The 21,559-nt window shown below is 43.9% G+C and overlaps 1 protein-coding gene and 1 non-coding gene across 2 annotated transcripts in view; one reads left to right on the forward strand and one right to left on the reverse strand.

Moving 5' to 3' along the window:
- LOC126245881 (uncharacterized) overlaps positions 1-21,559 on the forward strand; it is a 695,521-nt gene that overhangs the window by 645,137 nt on the left and 28,825 nt on the right. The window lies entirely within an intron of this gene.
- On the reverse strand, positions 6,448-6,530 carry Trnal-uaa (transfer RNA leucine (anticodon UAA)). The gene has a single exon. It is a non-coding gene; the product is annotated as a tRNA-Leu (tRNA).

The following is a 21,559-nucleotide window of genomic DNA, read 5'->3' on the forward strand; positions in this document are numbered from 1 at the left end:
CGAGACACCCCAATGCCTTGTTAACAAATGACACAGCTGTGGGGTTGCTATGTTTGACTGTGGTCCAGGGTCATCCCCATGTGCCTGCCCATTGTGGACCAGTGGCAGTGTGAGATTAAGTGCCTGTTATGTGAATATGAGTGCCCAACACTTTGTGGCATTGAATTAAAGGCACTACTTTGTCAACCAGGCATCAAAGATGTCACAGGTGAGCTGCAGGCAGTGGTGCAGCATTCCCATGTCCAGGTTTTTGCTGATGCTGAGTACAGTGTCATACACATCCAGCACCATATATACAAACCAAAGTGCTTATCCAGGATGAGACCCTCCACAGTCACATGATGCAATAACGTCCTATCATAGAGCCATTCGAAGGCCTTGGAGAGTGGCTGCGGCAGGTTGAAAGGCTGATAATGTTGTGACATCCAAGGATCCTCACTACTGTTCGGAAGGGTCACCAAATCCACATTTCCACATAGAATATTCAGCAGATCAAAGGACGATACTGAATATGGAGGTCAGCAGGCGATGAGCAGTGGGAGGAAGCTGTCACAGGGTAGACTTTGAAGGACTGAGGTGCTGGAGCTAAATTCCTACCTCCTCCTCTGAGATGGGTTGGATGGTGTCATCTTCAGCAATGGTAGCCAGGAACCTAGGGAGCCGCACTTCCATCACGAGTTCTGAGTCAATGGGATCCACCACGAGAGAGACAGTTTCCATGTAGGCATCAGCCAAGACACAGGCTTTTGCATCAGTATCACAGATGACATCTTGGCCTGCCTGCAGGAATGAAATCCGCTGCTGCTGGTGGAGGAAGCTTTTTGCCATTTGCCAGGCGCTGCCACCATTGAGGTGGAAGATGGCAATTTTTGCTGCCCAGTCCTGGTTACAATGCTTGTTGAGCACCATCTGGGTGTCTCGACAGAAATAGAGGAGACATCGCTTTGTTGTCAGATGACAAGTCTGCTGCCACTGGCAGAAAATCTGGTTCTTACCCCAATGGCCTCGAGAATGGGAGGAGGCAGTGGCCGTGAGAAGTCTGGCGACCAGGGTGGTTGGGAGAGGCTGCCCACACCATCCATAGTGTGCTGCATGTGAAGTGATCCAGAGAAATATCAGCCTCGATGACAGCAGGGTTGGGCATTGTCTCTTGGTCAGCAACCACATAAGCCCAGAAATAATCCCAATCGAAGTCACAAAGAGAGCAGTGACAAAGTGGTGGTGCTATGCTGTCTACGTCCATACCAAACAGCATTGGTAAATGCATTGAGGATAGCATGCAGTTCATTGAGGTGTAAGTGAATGCACGAATTCCCTTAAGAATGGTGATGTACATAACATCAGGTAGGCTCCAGTTGGGATAGATAGTGGGATTGTACAACCCCAGGATGATCGCACCATACTGCTGTGAGACACAAAGGAGATGCTGGCCACTGGTATAGCGTTCTGCATGTTTCGTTTGAAAGTCACCAGCAACAAAGAGCTTCCCCTTAACAACATGGCCACATCGATGTCAGCCAAATTGAGGATCCCATGGGATGGACTGTACGCTGCAATGAAGGTGATAAACCCAGTCAAAGTACAAACTTCCGACTGTGGTCAGAGCTAGCAGCTGCAGCATGTGGTGAGGGAATGACTTCTTAACTAAGACCGCAGTGCCTTCATCGCACAGACAATAATAGCTGGTTTGAGATGAGTTTCGCAAATGAGGCAGGTGTCAGTGGTCTGGTCAGGAAGAAGCTGACGAAACTCGCCAGCTTGGGTGCAGATACCGTTAGCACTTCAGGCATAAACAATGAGTCCCCGGATGAAGGCATTAGCCATGATGCTGGTGACAGAGAATGGGAGCCATGGCCTGGACCTCAGCTGCAACTGCAGAGACCGCGAGACTTGGCAGTTTTTGGACAAGCTTGTGGATGGATCTTAGGATCTCCCACAGCTCAGAGTCATTGCTGTAGCAGAAGACACGTCATATGGGACTGGGGAAGTGCAAGAGGGCACCACTACAGCCGCGACTGCGCGTGGTAGCTGGGCTGACCGGCTGCAGGGAGGCAGTTGATGACTGAGTAGTGGAGGCGTGCGCCACCAGGTGGCAATGTCCAAGCAGAGCAGCTGCGGCATTATGTTGGACTGGTGGCAGCATAGGAGAATCAGCATCAGACAGATCAGGATGGGACGGAGGCCCCAAATGGACTACAGGCAATGGTGACACTGACTGGACAGGTGGCGACACCTCATCCCGTCTAGTGGCAAAGCTCACTCCAAAATGTACCTGCCATGGCATAGCCTACTTATCTGCTTCTTCGAGGCACGCCTTGAATGCACAGCCCTTGCTGTGGTGAGGACCAGCTCACTTCACAAAATTTACTAGCATGGAGCAGTGGTTAGCCACCTGGTTCACACACTGGCAGGAGAAGCATTCAGTGTGCAGCCCCTTGGCATGGAGTTCTACTGTAACTTGACTTGGGCCACAAATTCCTGCTGGAAGATCTTCCACTTTTCCTCATTGTTAATGAGAACAGCAAGGAAGAGCTGCATAACCTTGGGAGTATGGGGAGATTTCATATGCTATGTGGAGCGTATGCTGAAGCCCAATCTTCAAGCTTCTCTTTCTGGTGATTTGGGAACCTCTTGAAGAGGAGATGACTTGCAGATGAGCTCCATCACTTTGCCACGGTCATCAGCAGAGTGCAGGGTAACCTTGTAGAGGTCGTGAACTGCAACCCACAAGGATGATGGCGAGGCTGCACTCATGATCTTCAGGTGGAAGGACCTGAAGTCTTCTGTCCACTCAATGATAATGGGTGGCGACGCAGTATCTTTTGTCATTGGTGGGGCAACCTCAGAGTCCCCAACTTGGGCCAGAGATGTCTTCAGAGCGGCTGGCGTCTGATCCAGCACAGCAGTCCTGGTGGTGTGTTTGCGCTTGGGAACGATAACATCTTCCTGGGACGGCAGTTCCGACAGCTTGGACGCCTTGGCGAGTTTGCGAAGTGTGTTCTTTGTAGGGTGCATAATAACAGAGGCAGTGACGAAAGACTGGGAGAACGACTCGTTCTCTGCAGCAGTGGCATGACACTTGAGACTGGTCTGTACCACTTCCATTATCCTTCTGTGCGCTATCTCCCTCAGACAGATGTCCCATGAGGAACGTAAAAGTAGCCTCATGAAGTGTGTCCATGGCAGCAGTCCACTCTTCGGCATGAACGCCAGTGGAGACAACAGGGCAGCCGGCGGCGGACGATGTACCAAGAGGACAGACGGCTGCAGACGACGTCCCAACAAGACAGACACCGAGAGAGGTGGCGCAGTGGTTAGCACACTGGAATCACATTAGGGAGGACGACGGTTCAAACCCGCGTCCGACCATCCTGATTTAGGTTTTCCGTGATTTCCCTAAATCGCTTCAGGCGAATGTCCGGATGGTTCCTTTGAAAGGATAACGCCGATTTCCTTTCCCATCCATCTCTGATCTAAGCTTGTGCTCCGTCTCTAACGACCTCGTTGTCGACAGAACGTTGTAACACTACTCCCCTCCTCCAACAGGGCAGACGGCAGCAGAAGCAGGAACAGGGTCCTGTGAGGTACTGCCGTAAGGAGGTGTTTCCCGCAGATCAAGGGGAAGTTGCTATGCACACGACGAATAGCAATGAACAGCCCTGCGCGCCTATAGCGCCATTGAGAAGTCGCGTCCAAATTGTCGACCACGTTCGAGCACCGGGTCGTCTAAGTGGGTGGTGGGATAGGACCGCCGACGAAGCAAGCTCCGCCACACCCTTCACTTCAAGCTCGCCAGTTTTCGCTCTTGCGCATCGTAATTCCGAATGACCTACTGAAAACACAATACTACCCACCTCCTTTTATAATGGCGAGCCCGCCTCTCGTGACATAATGGGCAGTTCCGCATTACATAGGGGGTGTCCGAATAGTGTTGATCAGATAGGGTACTTCCCCATGATGCACAACTCTATTGCGGCGTCTGGCACAGCTTTTTGTCGAGCACCTCCGTAATGCTGGCGCGCTTACTAATAGAACGCTACGTGCCTGAATGTATGAGTTTCCTGTCATGCCACTAAATAAAATAAAGACGAACCGCGACGAAAACGCACCCCAAATGTTGGATTTTCTCTTTATTTTTCTATTAATACAACCTGGTCAACGTACCGTACTGACGAGTAATACTCCATAATCGACTCCTGTAAACGGAACACACTATGTGTAAATAGAGCACGTACCGAGTTATACCTTCATGGAAAAACATTACTTAATTCTGAGAGCGCCTAAAGCGTCTCAATACAGCCTGCATGACAGGTCTCGCACTGAAATGAATGTTTTCTTCCAGGTCATAGAAGATTAAAAAGAAAGATTGTCGCTGTGCTCTACGTTTTTTGTGATGTTCGCTTACACACAATGTCATGTCATTTATGTTCAGAAACCGCACTGCGGCTAATGGTGGCAAAACATTTAGAAGATACACGCAGTATTACTTCATCTCCCAATTGGCACTTGCAAATGAATACTGAGTATTACGGAGATGCTCAGGAAACTGAAATAGCATTTGACAGAATAATGATACAGATGGACTACAGAACGATTTTACTAATTACATATTATATACAGGGTGTTTCAAAAATGACCGGTATATTTGAAACGGCAATAAAACCTAAACGAGCAGCGATAGAAATACACCGTTTGTTGCAATATGCTTGGGACAACAGTACATTTTCAGGCGGACAAACTTTCGAAATTACAGTAGTTACAATTTTCAACAACAGATGGCGCAGCAAGTGATGTGAAAGATATAGAAGACAACGCAGTCTGTGGGTGCGCCATTCTGTACGTCGTCTTTCTGCTGTAAGCGTGTGCTGTTCACAACGTGCAAGTGTGCTGTAGACAACATGGTTTATTCCTTAGAACAGAGGATTTTTCTGGTGTTGGAATTCCACCGCCTAGAACACAGTGTTGTTGCAACAAGACGAAGTTTTCAACGGAGGTTTAATGTAACCAAAGGACCGAAAAGCGATACAATAAAGGATCTGTTTGAAAAATTTCAACGGACTGGGAACGTGACGGATGAACGTGCTGGAAAGGTAGGGCGACCGCGTACGGCAACCACAGAGGGCAACGCGCAGCTAGTGCAGCAGGTGATCCAACAGCGGCCTCGGGTTTCCGTTCGCCGTGTTGCAGCTGCGGTCCAAATGACGCCAACGTCCACGTATCGTCTCATGCGCCAGAGTTTACACCTCTATCCATACAAAATTCAAACGCGGCAACCCCTCAGCGCCGCTACCATTGCTGCACGAGAGACATTCGCTAACGATATAGTGCACAGGATTGATGACGGCGATATGCATGTGGGCAGCATTTGGTTTACTGACGAAGCTTATTTTTACCTGGACGGCTTCGTCAATAAACAGAACTGGCGCATATGGGGAACCGAAAAGCCCCATGTTGCAGTCCCATCGTCCCTGCATCCTCAAAAAGTACTGGTCTGGGCCGCCATTTCTTCCAAAGGAATCATTGGCCCATTTTTCAGATCCGAAACGATTACTGCATCACGCTATCTGGACATTCTTCGTGAATTTGTGGCGGTACAAACTGCCTTAGACGACACTGCGAACACCTCGTGGTTTATGCAAGATGGTGCTCGGCCACATCGCACGGCCGACGTCTTTAATTTCCTGAACGAATATTTCGATGATCGTGTGATTGCTTTGGGCTATCCGAAACATACAGGAGGCGGCGTGGATTGGCCTCCCTATTCGCCAGACATGAACCCCTGTGACTTCTTTCTGTGGGGACACTTGAAAGACCAGGTGTACCGCCAGAATCCAGAAACAATTGAACAGCTGAAGCAGTACATCTCATCTGCATGTGAAGCCATTCCGCCAGGCACGTTGTCAAAGGTTTCGGGTAATTTCATTCAGAGACTACGCCATATTATTGCTACGCATGGTAGATATGTGGAAAATATCGTACTATAGAGTTTCCCAGACCGCAGCGCCATCTGTTTTTGAAAATTGTAACTACTGTAATTTCGAAAGTTTGTCTGCCTGAAAATGTACTGTTGTCCCAAGCATATTGCAACAAACGGTGTATTTCTATCGCTGCTCGTTTAGTTTTTATTGCCGTTTCAAATATACCGGTCATTTTTGAAACACCCTGTATGTGAGGTACAAAATACGCGAACAGTGCGCTGCTTTTCATTACTGAACCACTTACATCAAAAAGATAGCCGAATCGCTATGTAGCTATATTTTTCTGATGTCTGTCCACCGTAACGTATTCAAAACTATATGTACTGTATTGCCCAGAATGCTTTAGCGTGCCACGAATCTCTGCCACACAAATGATGCAGCTGACCTATAATTATGTTTGCAGTTCTCAAATATTGATTTACATGACATACAGCATTAAAACAAATACAGACACAGAAGTAAAAATATTTGCCAGGTGTGGGGTTCGAACCCACGCTCCCTCTCGGGAACCAGAACTTAAGTCTGGCGCCTTAACCGCTCGGCCAACCTGGCTGCTTGTACAATGGCTCCTTACGAATGGTACTTCACAGAGCGACCTCATTCGTTCTGCGCTACAATATTCACATTGCGGAAACGTCACTTCAATTCATTGTGAAATTAACAGAAGAAAAAAGTGCCTTGGATGAATGCCCGTGGAGTACCAACCTTCAGTACGTCGAGCAGATAAAACAAGATATGTAATTGACAACTTACACAACTGAACTTACTGAAGATAAGAGAACTGGAATTGCTGCCGACCAAACTACAGATTAAAAAGAAAAGAAAAAGAAGAAGAAGAAACTTTGAAAACTGCAGTAACGATCTGCCCGTTGGGGTCTGAAATTATTGCGATCGCGTATTGTCATTATTTGCCTACACTCATTTACAATGCCGGTAGTGAAGTCGGAGCATGTAATAACAGGACACTAATTATAGACAGCACAATATATTCAATTTCTATCGAGATGGAGGAAAATATACCTCAAGGCTATTGGTTTAAAATGTATTGTTCATCATTTCAGAATTAACTTCCAATATCGACATATCCAAAACAGTCATTCTGCGCTTAAGGGGCCCTCATACGCTCAATATTAATTAATGAATAATAATGGCTGTGATATCAGTATTGCGGTTTGTGCAGTATAGAACAAGACAGCAGAACTTTAAAAACATTGATGCTCAATATATTATACGGTACAACAGGTTGTTCCTGCGCAATAAACAGCAGTTCCTGCCGATACAAGCTTTATGACAAAAGATCAGGAAGTGAGCTGAAATATGCATATGAAAGCACCATACAGTAATCTGAGAAATGAAATTCCTGATTGATTAGGAAACGCGAGATACTGCGACATGACAGTATGCAGAACTGTTTATATCCTGACTGAATGACTCGCTCACTTATTCATCATTGCCCTCCCCAAACCAGTACGGATAGAAACTGGAGATTTGCTAAGGGTTTTGATATTTACTATAGGCGTCGCTTAGGAAGAGATTTTTCGATATCCTATCCCTCAGGGGGAGAAATAGGGGATAAGGGTTTCTTTGAAAATATATTGTTCTTGATGCAATTTTGAAGCTAGACCTACAAAAATTGGCATTTGGTTTCTCGGCCAGAAATAAAGAAATACGTGTTTCAGCATTTTCGAAAATTTAGCCCCTGTGGGGATGAAATCAAAGGTGAAAGTTTATTTTTTAAATAACATTATCAAAAAATTACTAAAATATTTTTAAAGCTACATCTGTGAACAACTGTATTTGACTAGGGGGGTGAAATAGGAATCAGATGCAATATTCTATGAAAATGTGTCATTATGAAAGCATTTTAAGGCTAACTCTATGAAAATTTGTATTTGGCTTCTCAGAAATAAAACAATACGTGTTTCACTGTTTTTGGGAATTAAACCCCTATGGGGATGAAATAGGGGATGAACGTTTATAGAAATATTTCATCATGGATTTTTTAGGCTAAAAGTATGAAAACTTATTTGCCTACCCTACTGGAAATAAAAAATACGCTTGTCATTGTTTTTCGAAATTCAGTCTTTAAGGAGGTAAAATAGAGGGCGCAATGTTTTATGAAAATAGTTAATTGCAAACGTATTTTTAAAGTTAAATCTTCGAAAATGGTGATTGGCTTCTCTGTTTGAAATGAAAAAATACGTTTCACTGGTTTTGGAAATTCAGCCCCAAAGGGGGTGAAATGGGGCCACACTCACTGACTCATCGTCCCCCCACCCCAATCCGCTAAGGATAGAAACTTGAAATTTGGAGGGGGGTGTATATCTACACTGCAAGCGTCATTTAAGAAGTGACTGCTCGAAATTCCACTCCTAAGGGGGTGAAATAGGGGATGAAGGGCTTAATTAAAGTATGTCGCTATTAAGGCAACTTTGAAGCTAGAAGTACGAAAACTTAACATTCGGAAATAAAAAAATTCATGTTCCGCATTTTTGGAAAGTCAACCACTAAGGGGTAAAATAGTTGAAAGTTTTTTTGAAACTAAATCATTAAAGAATTACTAAAGCATTTTTGAAACTATATATACGAAAATTAGTATTTGACTTCTGAGTTGTTGTTGTTGTGGTCTTCAGTCCAGAGACTGGTTTGATGCAGCTCTCCATGCCACTCTATGCTGTGCAAGCTTCTTCATCTCCCAGTAGCCATTGACATCGTTCTGAATTTGTTTAGTGTATTCATCTCTTGGTCTCCCTCTAAGATTTTTACCCTCCACACTGCCCTCCAGTACTAAATTGGTGATCCCTTGATGCCTCAGAACATGTCCTACCAACGGATCCCTTATTCTAGTCAAGTTGTGCCACAGATTTCTCTTCTCCCCAATTCTATTCAGTACCTCCTCATTAGTTACATGATCTACCCATCTAATCTTTAGCATTCTTCTGTAGCAAGACATTTCGAAAGCTGCTATTCTCTCTTGTCTAAACTATTTATCGTCCATGTTTCACTTCCATACACTCCATAGAAATACTTCAGGAACGACTTCCTGACACGTAAATCTATACTCGATGTTAACAAATTTCTCTTCTTCAGAAACTCTTTCCTTGCCATTGCCGCCGGCCGCGGTGGTGTAGCGGTTCTAGGCGCTCAGTCCGGAACCGCGCGACTGCTACGGTCGCAGGTTCGAATCCTGCCTCGGGCATGGATGTGTGTGTTGTCCTTAGGTTAGTTAGGTTTAAGTAGTTCTAAGTTCTAGGGGCCTGATGACCACAGATGTTAAGTCCCATAGTGCTCAGACCCATTTGAACCCATTTTTTTGCCATTGCCAGTCTACACTTTATATCCTCTCTACTTCGACCATCATCAGTTATTTTACTCCCTAAATAGCAAAACTCCTTTACTACTTTAAGTATCTCATTTCCTAATCTAATTCCCTCAGCTTCACCTGATTTAATTAGACTACATTCCATTATCCTCATTTTACTTTTATTGATGTTCATTTTATATCCTTCTTTCAAGACACTGTCCATTCCGTTCAACTTCTCTTCCAGGACCTTTGCTGTCTCTGATACAATTACAATGTCATCGCCGAACCTCAAAGTTATTATTTCTTCTCCGTGGATTTTAATACCTACTCCCCTGCCACCTTCAGAATTTGAAAGAGAGTATTCCAGTCAACATTGTCAAAAGCTTTCTCGGAGTCCACAAGTGCTAGAGACGTAGGTTTGCCTTTCCTTAACCTTTCTTCTAAGATAAGTCATAGTGTCAGTATTGCCTCACGTGTTCCAACATTTCTTCAGAATCTAAACTGATCTTCCCCAAGGTCGACTTCTACCAGTTTTCCCATTCATCTGTAAATAATTCGTGTTAGTATTTTGCAGCCGTGAGTCACTAAACTGATAGTTTGGCAGATTTCACATGTGTCAACACCTCCTTTCTTTGGGATTGGAATTATTATATTTTTCTTGAAGTCTGAGGGTATTTCACCTGTCCCATACATCTTGCTCACCAGATGGTAGTGTTTTGTCAGGGCTGGCTCTCCCAAGGCTTCAGTAGTTATAATGGAATGTTGTCTACTCCCGGGGCCTTGTTAGGCTTAGGTCTTTCAGTGCTCTGTAAACTCTTCACGCAGTATCATATCTCCCATTTCATCTTCATCTACGTCCTCTTCCATTTCCATAATATTGTCATCAAGTACATTGCTCTTGTATAGACCCCCTATATACTCCTTCCACCTTTCTGCTTTCTCTTCTTTGCAGGACAGTGTTTCCATCTGGGCTCTTGATATTCACACAAGTGGCTCTCTTTCCTCCAAAGGTCTCTTTAATTTTCCTGTAGGCAGTATCTATCTTACCCCTAGTGAGATAGGCCTCTACATCCTTACATTTGTCCTCTAGCCATCCATGCTTAGCCATTTTGCACTTCCTGTCGATCTCATTTTTGAGACTTTGTATTCCTTTTTGACTGCTTCATTTACTGCATTTTTATATTTTCTCCTTTCATCAATTAAATTCAATATTTCTTCTGTTACCCAAGGATTTCTACTAGCCCTTGTCTTTTTACCTACTTGATCCTCTGCTGCCTTCACTATTTAATCTCTCAGAGCTGCCCATTCTTCTTCTGATGTATTTCCTTCCCCTGTTCTTGTCAATCGTTCCCAATGCTCTCCCTGAAACTCTCTACAACCTCTGGTTCTTTCAGTTAATCCAGGTCCCATCTCCTTAAATTCTCACCTTTTTGCAGTTTCTTCAGTTTTAATCTACAGTTCATAACCAATAGATTGTGGTCAGAGTCCACATCTGCCTGTGGATATGTCTTATTATTTAAAACCAGGATCCTGAATCTCTGTCTTACCATTATATAACCCGAAACCTTCCAGTGTCGCCAGGACCCTTCCATGTATACAATTTCATGATTCTTCAACCAAGTGTTAACTAAGATTAAGTTATGCTCTGTGCAAAATTCTACCAGGCAGCTTCCTCTTTCATTCCTTACCCCCATTCCATATTCACCTACTACTTTTCCGTCTCTTCCTTCGAATTCCAGTCACCCATGACTATTAAATTTTCCTTCACTATCTGAATAATTTCTTTTATCTCATCATACATTTAATCAATCTCTTCGTCATCTGCGGAGCTAGTTGGCATTTAAACTTGTACTACTGTGGTAGGCGTGGACTTTGTGTCTATCTTGGCTACAATAATGCGTTCACCATGCTGTTCGTAGTAGCTTACCCGCACTTCTATTTTTTTTATTATTGATTATTAAACCTACTCCTGCATTACCCCTATTCGATTTTGTATTTATAACCCTGTATTCATCTGACCATAAGTCTTGTTCCTCTTGCCACCGAACTTCACTAATTCCCGCTATATCTAACTTTAACCTATCCATTTCCCTTTTTAAATTTTCTAACCTACCTGCCCGATTAAGGGATCTGACATTCCAATCTCCGATACTTAGAACGCCAGTTTTCTTTCTCCTGATAACGACGCCCTCCTGCATAGTCCCCGCCTGGAGATCCGAATGGGGGACTATTTTACCTCCGGAATATTTTACCCAAGAGGACGCCATCATCATTTAACCATACAGTAAAGCTGCATGCCCTCGGTAAAAATTATGGCTGTAGTTCCCCCTTGCTTTCAGCCGTTCGCAGTACCAGCACAGCAAGGCCGTTCTTGCTAATGTTACAAGGCCAGATCAGTCAATCATCCAGACTGCTACCCCTACAGCTACTGAAAAGGCTGCTGCCCCTCTTCAGGAACCACACGTTTGTCTGGCCTCTCAATAGATACCCCTCAGTTGTGGTTACACCTACGGTACGGCTATCTGTATCGATGAGGCACGCAAGCCCCCCCCCACCCATGCTTCATGAGTTAGAAATAAAAAATACGTATTTCAGTGTTTTTGGAAATTCACCTCCCAACGGGGAGAAATAGATGATGACAATCCTTAAGAAAATATTTAGCTACATTAAAAATTTTTTGAAGCTAAATCTATGAAAATTGGTACTTCTGTTCTCGATTAGATATAAAAAATGTGTTGGGAGATTAAAGTTTCTATGGAAATATCACTACAAGAACGCAAAGGGCATGATTAACAAAAACCTTGGACTCTATCTACAGAATCGCTATCTGGTCAGAAGTACCGAAACATTCGAAAACGAACATGCTTCTATGGCCTTAATTGGCATGAAAGGTTTAGAGGGTGTTGCAATTTCTGAACAACTTAAAAATTCGATTTAAAAAATCTATGCAATCTATGCGAGCGACGTAGCGGGCGCTAAACTACGTAGTTTACATATGAGATTACTTCAGACGTCCAGCGAGCAACAGCAGAGACATAATGGTCATATAAGCATTCAATCAGGTTTCGTTAAACAATTGCTTTATCTCGCTAGCAACAATCGTTACAGTAGAGACGTACATAGAATTCAGCGCATGTGCAAGATACATTATGCAGATCACTTTTTTTTTGTAATTAGCTGTTGTGAATTACAAATCTATGCCGACCTAAATGAGACCCGCCGGTCGGGATGGCCGGGCGGTTCTAGGCGCTACAGTTTGGAACCGCGCGACCGCTACGTTCGCAGGTTCGAATCCTGCCTCGGGCATGGGTGTGTGTGATGTCCTTAGGTTAGTTAGGTTTAAGTAGTTCTAAGTTCTAGGGGACTGATGACCTCAGAAGTTAAGTCCCATAGTGCTCAGGGCCATTTGAACCATTGTTAAATGAGCCCCTGGCCCACTGAAATGCTAACTGGAAGCTTTTCAAATCTTTCACGCTTGTTCTGCATGATTTCTGCTTTTGTTTTGCAAAACGAGCAATTCCATCGCAACACATGCCGGGATTTCCCAAGAGTAGGAATTTTGCGTCCCGTAGGACGTATTGCGCCCGGCGTAGTGCGTCGTTCTCTGGATAATGGCAAGAATAGTAAAGGTGTTTTCCCACTGAATGCGGTGCGTAATGCGCCAGTGAGTTACGTCAGACGTGACAGCTGAACGAGCATTGCGCTGCGTTCTATCATAGTGCAGCAATAGCTGCCAGTCTGGTAAATTTCGTATGAAAAATGGCTACAAAGTGCGCTAAAAAGCCACAGGTGTGTTTTAGTGCCGAGGAACAGTTAGCTGACGCATCTTCAAACATATTTTTGACTGTTTTTCTGCGTTTCGCATTGAGTCTGGTGCAGATAGTTCTCTTCGTCATTATCCACCAGCAAACGCATAAGTTTCGTTTCGTTTCCTTTCCTCCCTTGCAACCCCTCAATACTTTACAGTGTAGTAAGACTTTGCTTAAAGTTATATGACTGTTTTGACTTTCTTCCCAGACCTTACATGTGGACTGAAAAGTTAATGCGCTTGCGGCGTCATTTTCTGGGGTAACACAAATGCGAGCCGTATTTCCCGGCTTATGAAAGCTGCGTTCTGACCCTCTCCGTCACCCCGCAGACGTAAATTTAGCGCGATATTATTGTTCCATTCTTGACATCGCACATCCGTGCAAATATATTGACACAATATTATTGTGTCAATAATACTGAGCATGTGATGGGTTCATATACGCTACAGACAACTAGCTGACGTTCTATGCTTTTTTTTATTCATGAGTGTGGGCTTATCCAGTACGATAACTAGTTAAATGGTAATACTCTCGCGTAGTGATGGGGAGCTCATGAATGAGCCGTTCAAATGAACGCTTCACTCCAGTGAAGTGTGAACTAACCACTCAATTTCAATGAACTGGCACTTCAAACTCTTCACAGATAGCACATTCCACACTTTTGTCTAGTTCACTCACTCTCTTCCACTCTCCCTTTTCCACTACATCGGCGCTACGTCACTCATTCTCCATTCACTTCAGTCCTCCCTCTACTGCCTGTCGACGAATCGCGCGGTGAAATACACTTAGAGCAACAGTTGCACTTTGCTTTCCCATCACCTAAACCGGCGAAGAAACCCCAAATTTCACTACTTTTAGGCGATCGTGAGTTGCTAGCCATTTTATAAGCGTGAACAGAAACAAAAACTGCTTTCCGAATAAAATAATGAGGGATTTTACCTGAAATCGTACCAATGACTACAGGTGACAGTATACGTTTTGAATTTAGAGGGTTATTATTCTCAACAAAAAAGGAAAACTTCTGAATAATTACGTAACGTAGGTATATAGACTTTGTGACAGTGGTAAACATACTCATTCCATTTTGGATTAAATTTTAAAAGGAACATAAAATTGGACTGCATTTCGTTGGTAGCCCTAGTTTTCAGTCCATGAAAAAAAACAAATAAGGTTTCACTTGGCAGATGAAGACTTTTTTTGGCGCTTCATGAGAAAATGTCGAGCAAGATTAAACGTAATACCTTCTTTATATGTGACATGCTTCTCTGTTTATCTTTCCTTTGTCCCCTTCGACCATGCTCTATTTAAGTTAACTCTCGTCAGACGCTGTAAGACGCAAAACGTTGCGTGCACGTTACTGCATAGTTCGGCCATCTGTTGGTAAAATTATGAAGTATTACGAAGCTTTATTATACGAGCGAGGCGAAGCGAGCGTAGCCGCGGCTGAGCGGCGAACTGGGCAACTTCGCCAGGCTTCCGTACTTCATGAATGAACTACTTCATTTGAACGCTTCACGACAAAGAGTGAAATGAATGAAGTAGTTCACGGGAATGAACGAGTTCGACCCATCTCTACTCTCGCGACAAGTGTAGCCTCCATTACAGACGTTAATACCTTGAAAGTTACATTATAATTTAGACGTTGACATACTTATTGCTCAGTGCAATTAATATGTGGGGGCACTTGCTGTGAAAACATTCTAAGGCGTATCATAATCAAATTTTGTATATTAATAGTCTAAACGTTATATCCAGAACGTTTAACAAGCATCAAACTGATGTAAAATATAGCGAAGTACGTGATAAAAGAGAAGGAAAAATATTTCGGAGTGTTCTAGTTTTTATGAAATGATAAAATTGAAATACAATTATTTTGTGGTTTCAAGTAATACTTACACTTCTTGTCTACAGCCTTTGCTTTGTAATCGCTTTCAGACTTTTGCTAAAATTTTAGCCGGTGCCTGTATGAAGACAGCCGATGGCACAACGAAATAAAATTCGCCAGAGCATGAAATAGAGTGGAATGTGTAGATTAATTTTCGCTGTGCAGGTCTCAATCCAACAACCGTCTAGATTCGGCGACAACAATCATGATTGCAGATCGATTCACAAATAAATTTATGTTACGTTATTAATTCCTAACCTAACCACCACGTCTGAAATCACTACTTATTCAGAATAAAAGGATCTCGCTACCCCATACAACACTTGATGATGTCCCCCTGCAGATCAAAGTTAGTACCGTTATTCGGCAATATTGCCTACCGAGTTTGTAGGCTAACCAGGTTTCAGAACTGTACTCCATTTTACCTGTCAGTACTGTGTCATGTTGAGAGGGGAAGAAAATTGTTGCCTGCTTCAAGGCTTTCTATAATTATTTTTTAAATCTTCATTTTACAGTATGGTTCAGTCCAGCCCACGAAAGTATATTCCGTGAATAGAATAGTATCACATTGTGGCACCTACAATTATGTTTGAGAAACAACTGCTGTGCTGTTGCATTGTTCGATGTTACTTACAGATGTGGTATTCCAATACGGTACTGGCCTCACAAATTTCTAGAATAATTACGTATCTAATATCGGTATTCGAAGTTTAGTTTCGGTACATTGCTATCAAGTTACACGGCTCCTGATTAGATTCCTTTAGTGGTTGCTACATATGATTACGAGTTCTTGAAAACACGGAATAAGCGCAGCTCTTCTTGAGTGTTTTTTCTCAAGTGCGGGGCATTTTTCGTTAGAGCCCGCTATTTGTTCGAAGAGAGGCTTCGAGCATCATGCAGCCATAGCCGTGGTACACCTTAAGATCAACCTCCAGATTTATTATAATTTACAAATCATACCTGTGACTTCTTCTAATCCTCCTTTCATTTTGTTCGCAGACACTGTATCGAAGAGCTGTTCCCATCACAACGCTAATACCACACTTTTGAAAATCTATGCGTCGAAGCACTATCAAACGTGCATCAGTTACTCACACTCGTTCAATATAAAAGTTGTAACAGCGACAAAGCACATCACTCATCATATGACATTGTGTTGGCTACTATTTATCAACTATCAAGTAACAACGCTCCCCACCTATGCTCTGACAAAAGTGCTTTTTGACTGGCAACAGGGTGACCACCTGTTGTTAGCCAATGTTCATAGCAGTTGAGCCACTCATTATAAGCTGTACTAACATCTGCTGGGCTTTGGTGCATTTTCTTTTTCTTAAAAAAGGTTTGATTACTGGGTGTGGGCAGAGATTATCGCCTGATCTACTAGAACTAAAATAAAAACAAATTAATTTTTGTCTTAGTTATCTCCAGTTCTTATTATCGTCTTTTGTAGAGGAGATTTTCTTACTTGAATACGCAACAGTTGGGTAAATAGACAGGCACGGAAGTATGTAAGTAATCACAGGAGGGTGCCGTATCAACATTCAGCGCGCTGTTTCTTCTACAGAGCGGGTAAATTGGGCTGCTTGTGTTATTTAAAGTCAGGCATGATAGACATCCTGAGAGCGGTATTTTAGGTAATTTTTCGCAGTGGTGCACCAGTTACGAAACAGTATTCAAATGTAGCTTTCAAGAAATGCAGATAGTTATCAAAGCACTCCGAGACACCTATTTAGTAGCATGTTATCCCCGGTTCCGCCCCAATGACGTGACGCGATGTGGCTTGACTAATCTAAAACGTTGAAGAGCTATCCTGAAGACCACTCAGCCATCACCCACGACTGGCCAGCGCAGTGCCCACATGCACAACCATCTCGGTGGTATCCCAGATGTGGTCAACAGAAGCAAGGTCAGCTATGTGGAAGACTACACCAGCGATGTGGAAGGTTTTTTTTTTTTTTTCTTTATTGTGATTTTGATCACCTTATACAAAGGCAGCATAGTACGCCGCTTTTCAGCCTTGAGTTTTACAATAATTATTACATATAGGTGGCACAGAGAATACAATCAAAACGGCGGGCAAAAAATGTAGACACTAAAAAACAAAAAACATGGAGCCGTTCACGCTAGACGAGAAATATGGCTCTGAGCACTATGGGACTTAACAGACGAGAAATATCACTAACACTAGTTGACACGGCGCACATAACATGGATGACGGCGACGGCACACGTGAACAGTGGTGGCGTGACGGCGAAAGAACACTAAACACAAACGAAGGCACACACACGAGACACTGATGGCGATGATCTCCGGCGCGCGAATGTTCACTGAGTGTGTGCGAGTCCAGGGACCTGCCAAGAGAGGAGGGAGGATGGGAGAGGGAGAGGGGAGAGCAGAGATGCCACGGGCAGGGGAGATAGGGGGAAGAGAGGAAGGGGGAGGGGAAGCCCGGGGAAAGAGGGGCGGAGGAAGGGGGATGGGGAAAAAGGAATGAGAAGGGAGGGAGGGTGCCTAAAGGAAAGGACACAGGAAGTGGGGGGGGGGAGGATCAAAGTTGATAGGAGGGGTAGATGGAGGGGAGGAGGACATCATCAGGAAGGGGGAGCTGGCGGAAGACACCTTGGGAGAGGGTAAGGAGGGTGATGGAGACCGGGTGGGACGTGGGAATACAGGCGCGGCAGCAGGCGGGGGTGGGAGAGGATGAGTGAGACGAGCGGGTGAGGAGGAGCGAGTTTGCGGGAGGTGTACAGGATCCGTATCCTTTCAAGGAAAAGGAGGAGGTGGGGGAAGGGGATGAGATCGTACAGGATCCGCGTGGGGGAGGGGAGATGGATGCGATAGGCAGGGCGGAGAGCATGGCGTTCAAGGATTTGGAGGGATTTATAAAAGGTAGGGGGGGGGGGGGGCGGAGATCCAGGCCGGATGGGCGTAACAAAGGATAGGGCGGATGAAGGATTTATAGGTGTGGAGGATGGTGGAGGGGTCCAGACCCCACGTACGGCCGGAAAGGAGCTTGAGGAGACGGAGTCGGGAGCGTGCCTTGGCTTGGATTGTCCGGAGATGGGGAGTCCAGGAGAGGCGACGGTCGAGGGTGACGCCAAGGTACTTAAGGGTGGGAGTGAGGGTGATAGGACGGCCATAGATGGTGAGATAGAAATCAAGGAGGTGGAAGGAAGGGGTGGTTTTGCCTACAATGATCGCCTGGGTTTTCGAGGGATTGACCTTGAGCAACCACTGGTTGCACCAAGCGGTGAACCGGTCAAGATGGGATTGGAGAAAGTGTTGGGAGCACTGCAGGGTGGGGGCAAGGGCAAGGAAGGTGGTGTCATCGGCAATCTGGAGAAGGTGGACGGGGGGTGACGGCGGCGGCATGTCCGCCGTATACAGAAGGTACAGAAGGGGGGAGAGGACGGAGCCTTGGGGCACACCGGCGGAGGGGAAAAAGGTGTAGGAATCTGTGTTATGGATGGTGACGTAGAAAGGACAGTGGGAGAGAAAGGAGCCGATCAGACGGACGTAGTTAATGGGAAGGGCGAAGGTTTGGAGCTTGAAGAGGAGACCGGAATGCCATACGCGGTCATAAGCACGTTCGAGGTCCAGGGAGAGGAAGATTGCGGAGTGACGGGAATTAAGCTGGTCGGAAAGGAGATGAGTGAGGTGAAGGAGAAGGTCGTCAGAAGAGAAGGACGGCCGAAAGCCACACTGGGTAATAGGAAGGAGGCGGTGCTGGCGGAGATGCTGGTGGATGCGTCGGGTGAGGATAGATTCCAGGACCTTGCTGAAGACCGAGGTAAGGCTGATGGGACGGTAGGAGGAGACGGCGGACGGCAGTTGCCGTCCGTGAAACGTTCCTCAGAGAAACAATCTGACACAATTCGGGAATGGTAAATTGGCTTGCTGAAGACATATGTCGCCTCAATAAATAAATAATACCATGTGCCATGTATCTAGAACAAATACCACCCAAGTTAGCAGAAAATGATCAGTGTCGGGGGCCCTGGAGAGAATACTTGTGAAACTTAGAAGAATGTACTGTGTGCAAGTGACTGATGATCTAGTGTTACCACTTCCGTGGCAGCACTAAATTTCAGGATTTTGAGGGAATCATTGCAAACAAAAATAAACCATATGATTGGAATGTAAGGTAATGGCCTGTCCAAGGAAAGTTATTTTTTATGTTTTTGTGAGTGGCAATAAATTGTGAAGGTTGGTTGCAATGTACAGTACATCAAATTGGAGTGTAATATTATGACATGGAGGAAGTAAAATGATTAGGGAAGCCATAATAACACTATGAAAAAGACTGGTTTTGGGCATCTTGAGTACACTGTGTTCCCAATGTGTAACACAAACTAATACTTAGACTGAAATTACTTATTTGACAAAGGTAGTTTTAAGGAATTTATTTACACCAGATATAAAAAAGAAAAGAGCTTAAACAGTACTTATGATTCAGTCTCACAAAATTATTTCCAAGAATGTATTCAACAAATGTAATGGTTTCCAAAAAGTTGTTTATTCACTTACGTAAGCTATTTATTACGCTGAACTGACAGAAAAATATTTTTACATTTTGTGTATCACTGCCCTCACAGCTTGGCATGTAAAACTGCCCTCATACTCTTTCGTTAACCTGCCACATTTCTCATGGATGTAATGAACACAAATGAAACACACATACATCTTTCACTGAATCTTCTTTGCTCGCTTTACAAAACCAAGATTTATTCTTGTGTCAATTTGGCTTGTTTTGTTGGTACCTTGGATAGGTCTGGGTGTATTTTGTGTATTCTAGGAATTTTGATCTTATCTTTCATCAAAACTAGTGGCTTCTTCAAAGTGATACCTTTGCTGTTTAAAGCATGTTTTCTCTTTGACGTCTGAGTACTTTTTTTTATTTGATGTTGAGAGTAGCTGAGCAAATATGCTCATTATCAGCAGCTCCAGTGTCATCTGAATCAATGACAGAGTCATCCTTCCCCACAGACAATATGCGTACTCCATTCAAATTTCTGTTTGGCGCACCTGAAGGTCCAGGCTCTGAAGAGGAAGTGTCACCTGATTTTTCCAGTATTGATGGTGGCAGACGTTCTGAAGCTGCAGGATTTTGTAAATCGGAAGCTGCACTAGGTTCAAATACAGCTTCTGGAATTGCATTAGAATCATACGGATCCAGTCCAGTAGCCTCAAACCCAGATATGATGTTAGATATGATCATGAATTTTTCCCAGACTTTGGCAAATGTGCATGAAGTACCTAACACAGTATCACATTTGTAGAAAAAGTTTAATGAATGAGTAACACAAGAAAATTATCCGTATGAAACAGTAACACGACAAAAGCTCACTCATGAAATGGCTGTTAGTCAGTGTGCACTGGTTGAGACACAGAGCTAGTTGACATAGCTTGCCAAATGTGCATGAGCTGCCATCTATTGCATTCTCTTCATAGTTACCAAGAAACAGCCACTTAGATATATTGAACCACAGGCCATATGGGGTACAGTTACGTTATTTAGGACTAGATGAAGTCTCCACCAACGGAAGACCAAATGTGAGGCTTAGAATTATGCCTTGGACCATAGCCTTGTGCCCATAAATCAAATATCAGCAACATCCTAGAATATTCTGTCAGGGCACTGTACAAGTCAGTCGGAGGGAGGTGAAATTTGATTAGAATTGTGGAATCTCACCACTGTCATTTAGCACTATAATATGGGAAGCACTGGATGCAGCAAGCATAGCAGAAGAGGGAAATAGCCTACTGATTTTTGCAGATGATCGCTGAAAATCTAAATGACCTGAAAACATTGACAAGAAAGCTATTTAAATAGGAGTTGGTTTGGAGAAATGACAAATAAAGAGAATTCGTGAGAATAGAAAGAAATTTCAAGACAAAAAAACAGAAAATCCCACTGAGTGATATCCACGTGTTTAAAGAAGCAGATGACCTTAAATATCTGGGGATGGCAGTAAATAACAGAAATGATGAGAAACAAGAAATAGATGTGAGGATCAATGCAAAATCTAGAGCATCATATTCACTCAAGAAATTACTGTCATTTTCTTCAGGGGAAATCACAATAACGACCAGATTAGTATCACTATATAGGGTGGACAAATGAAGAATAGGTAAGTGTACAGAGGGAAACATAAAAGATTTTGAAAATAAGATCCTGCAGAAGATATTTGGACCAATTTTTGATGGAGAAGAATGCCAACAAAGAAAGACCAAGGACCTCAGGGAGACAGACAATTGATCAGGTGCTGTTGTGGAGGCCAAGACAAGGAAACTGAATGGGCCAGCCACACCTGTAGAAGAGAGGAAGGACCATTACTGACAGAAGTTTCAGAGAAGAAACCTGTAGGCCAAAGACCTTTAAGCAGATTGAAAACAAGATGTAGCGACCAAGTGGTCAAGCATCTTCATATACTTGGAGCAAGGGAAGAAGATGCCAAGGACAGAATGCTATGGAGGAGGCTATTTTGGCAAGACCGAAAATTGACTGTGGTTTGTGGGGCCTGGAGAGTATGAATAAGTAAGTGGCAAGCTGTGAAACAAAATAAAAGAATAACAAGGCTCT

The sequence above is a fragment of the Schistocerca nitens genome, chromosome 1 (genome assembly GCF_023898315.1).
Source record: "Schistocerca nitens isolate TAMUIC-IGC-003100 chromosome 1, iqSchNite1.1, whole genome shotgun sequence".
Classification (NCBI taxonomy): domain Eukaryota; kingdom Metazoa; phylum Arthropoda; class Insecta; order Orthoptera; family Acrididae; genus Schistocerca; species Schistocerca nitens.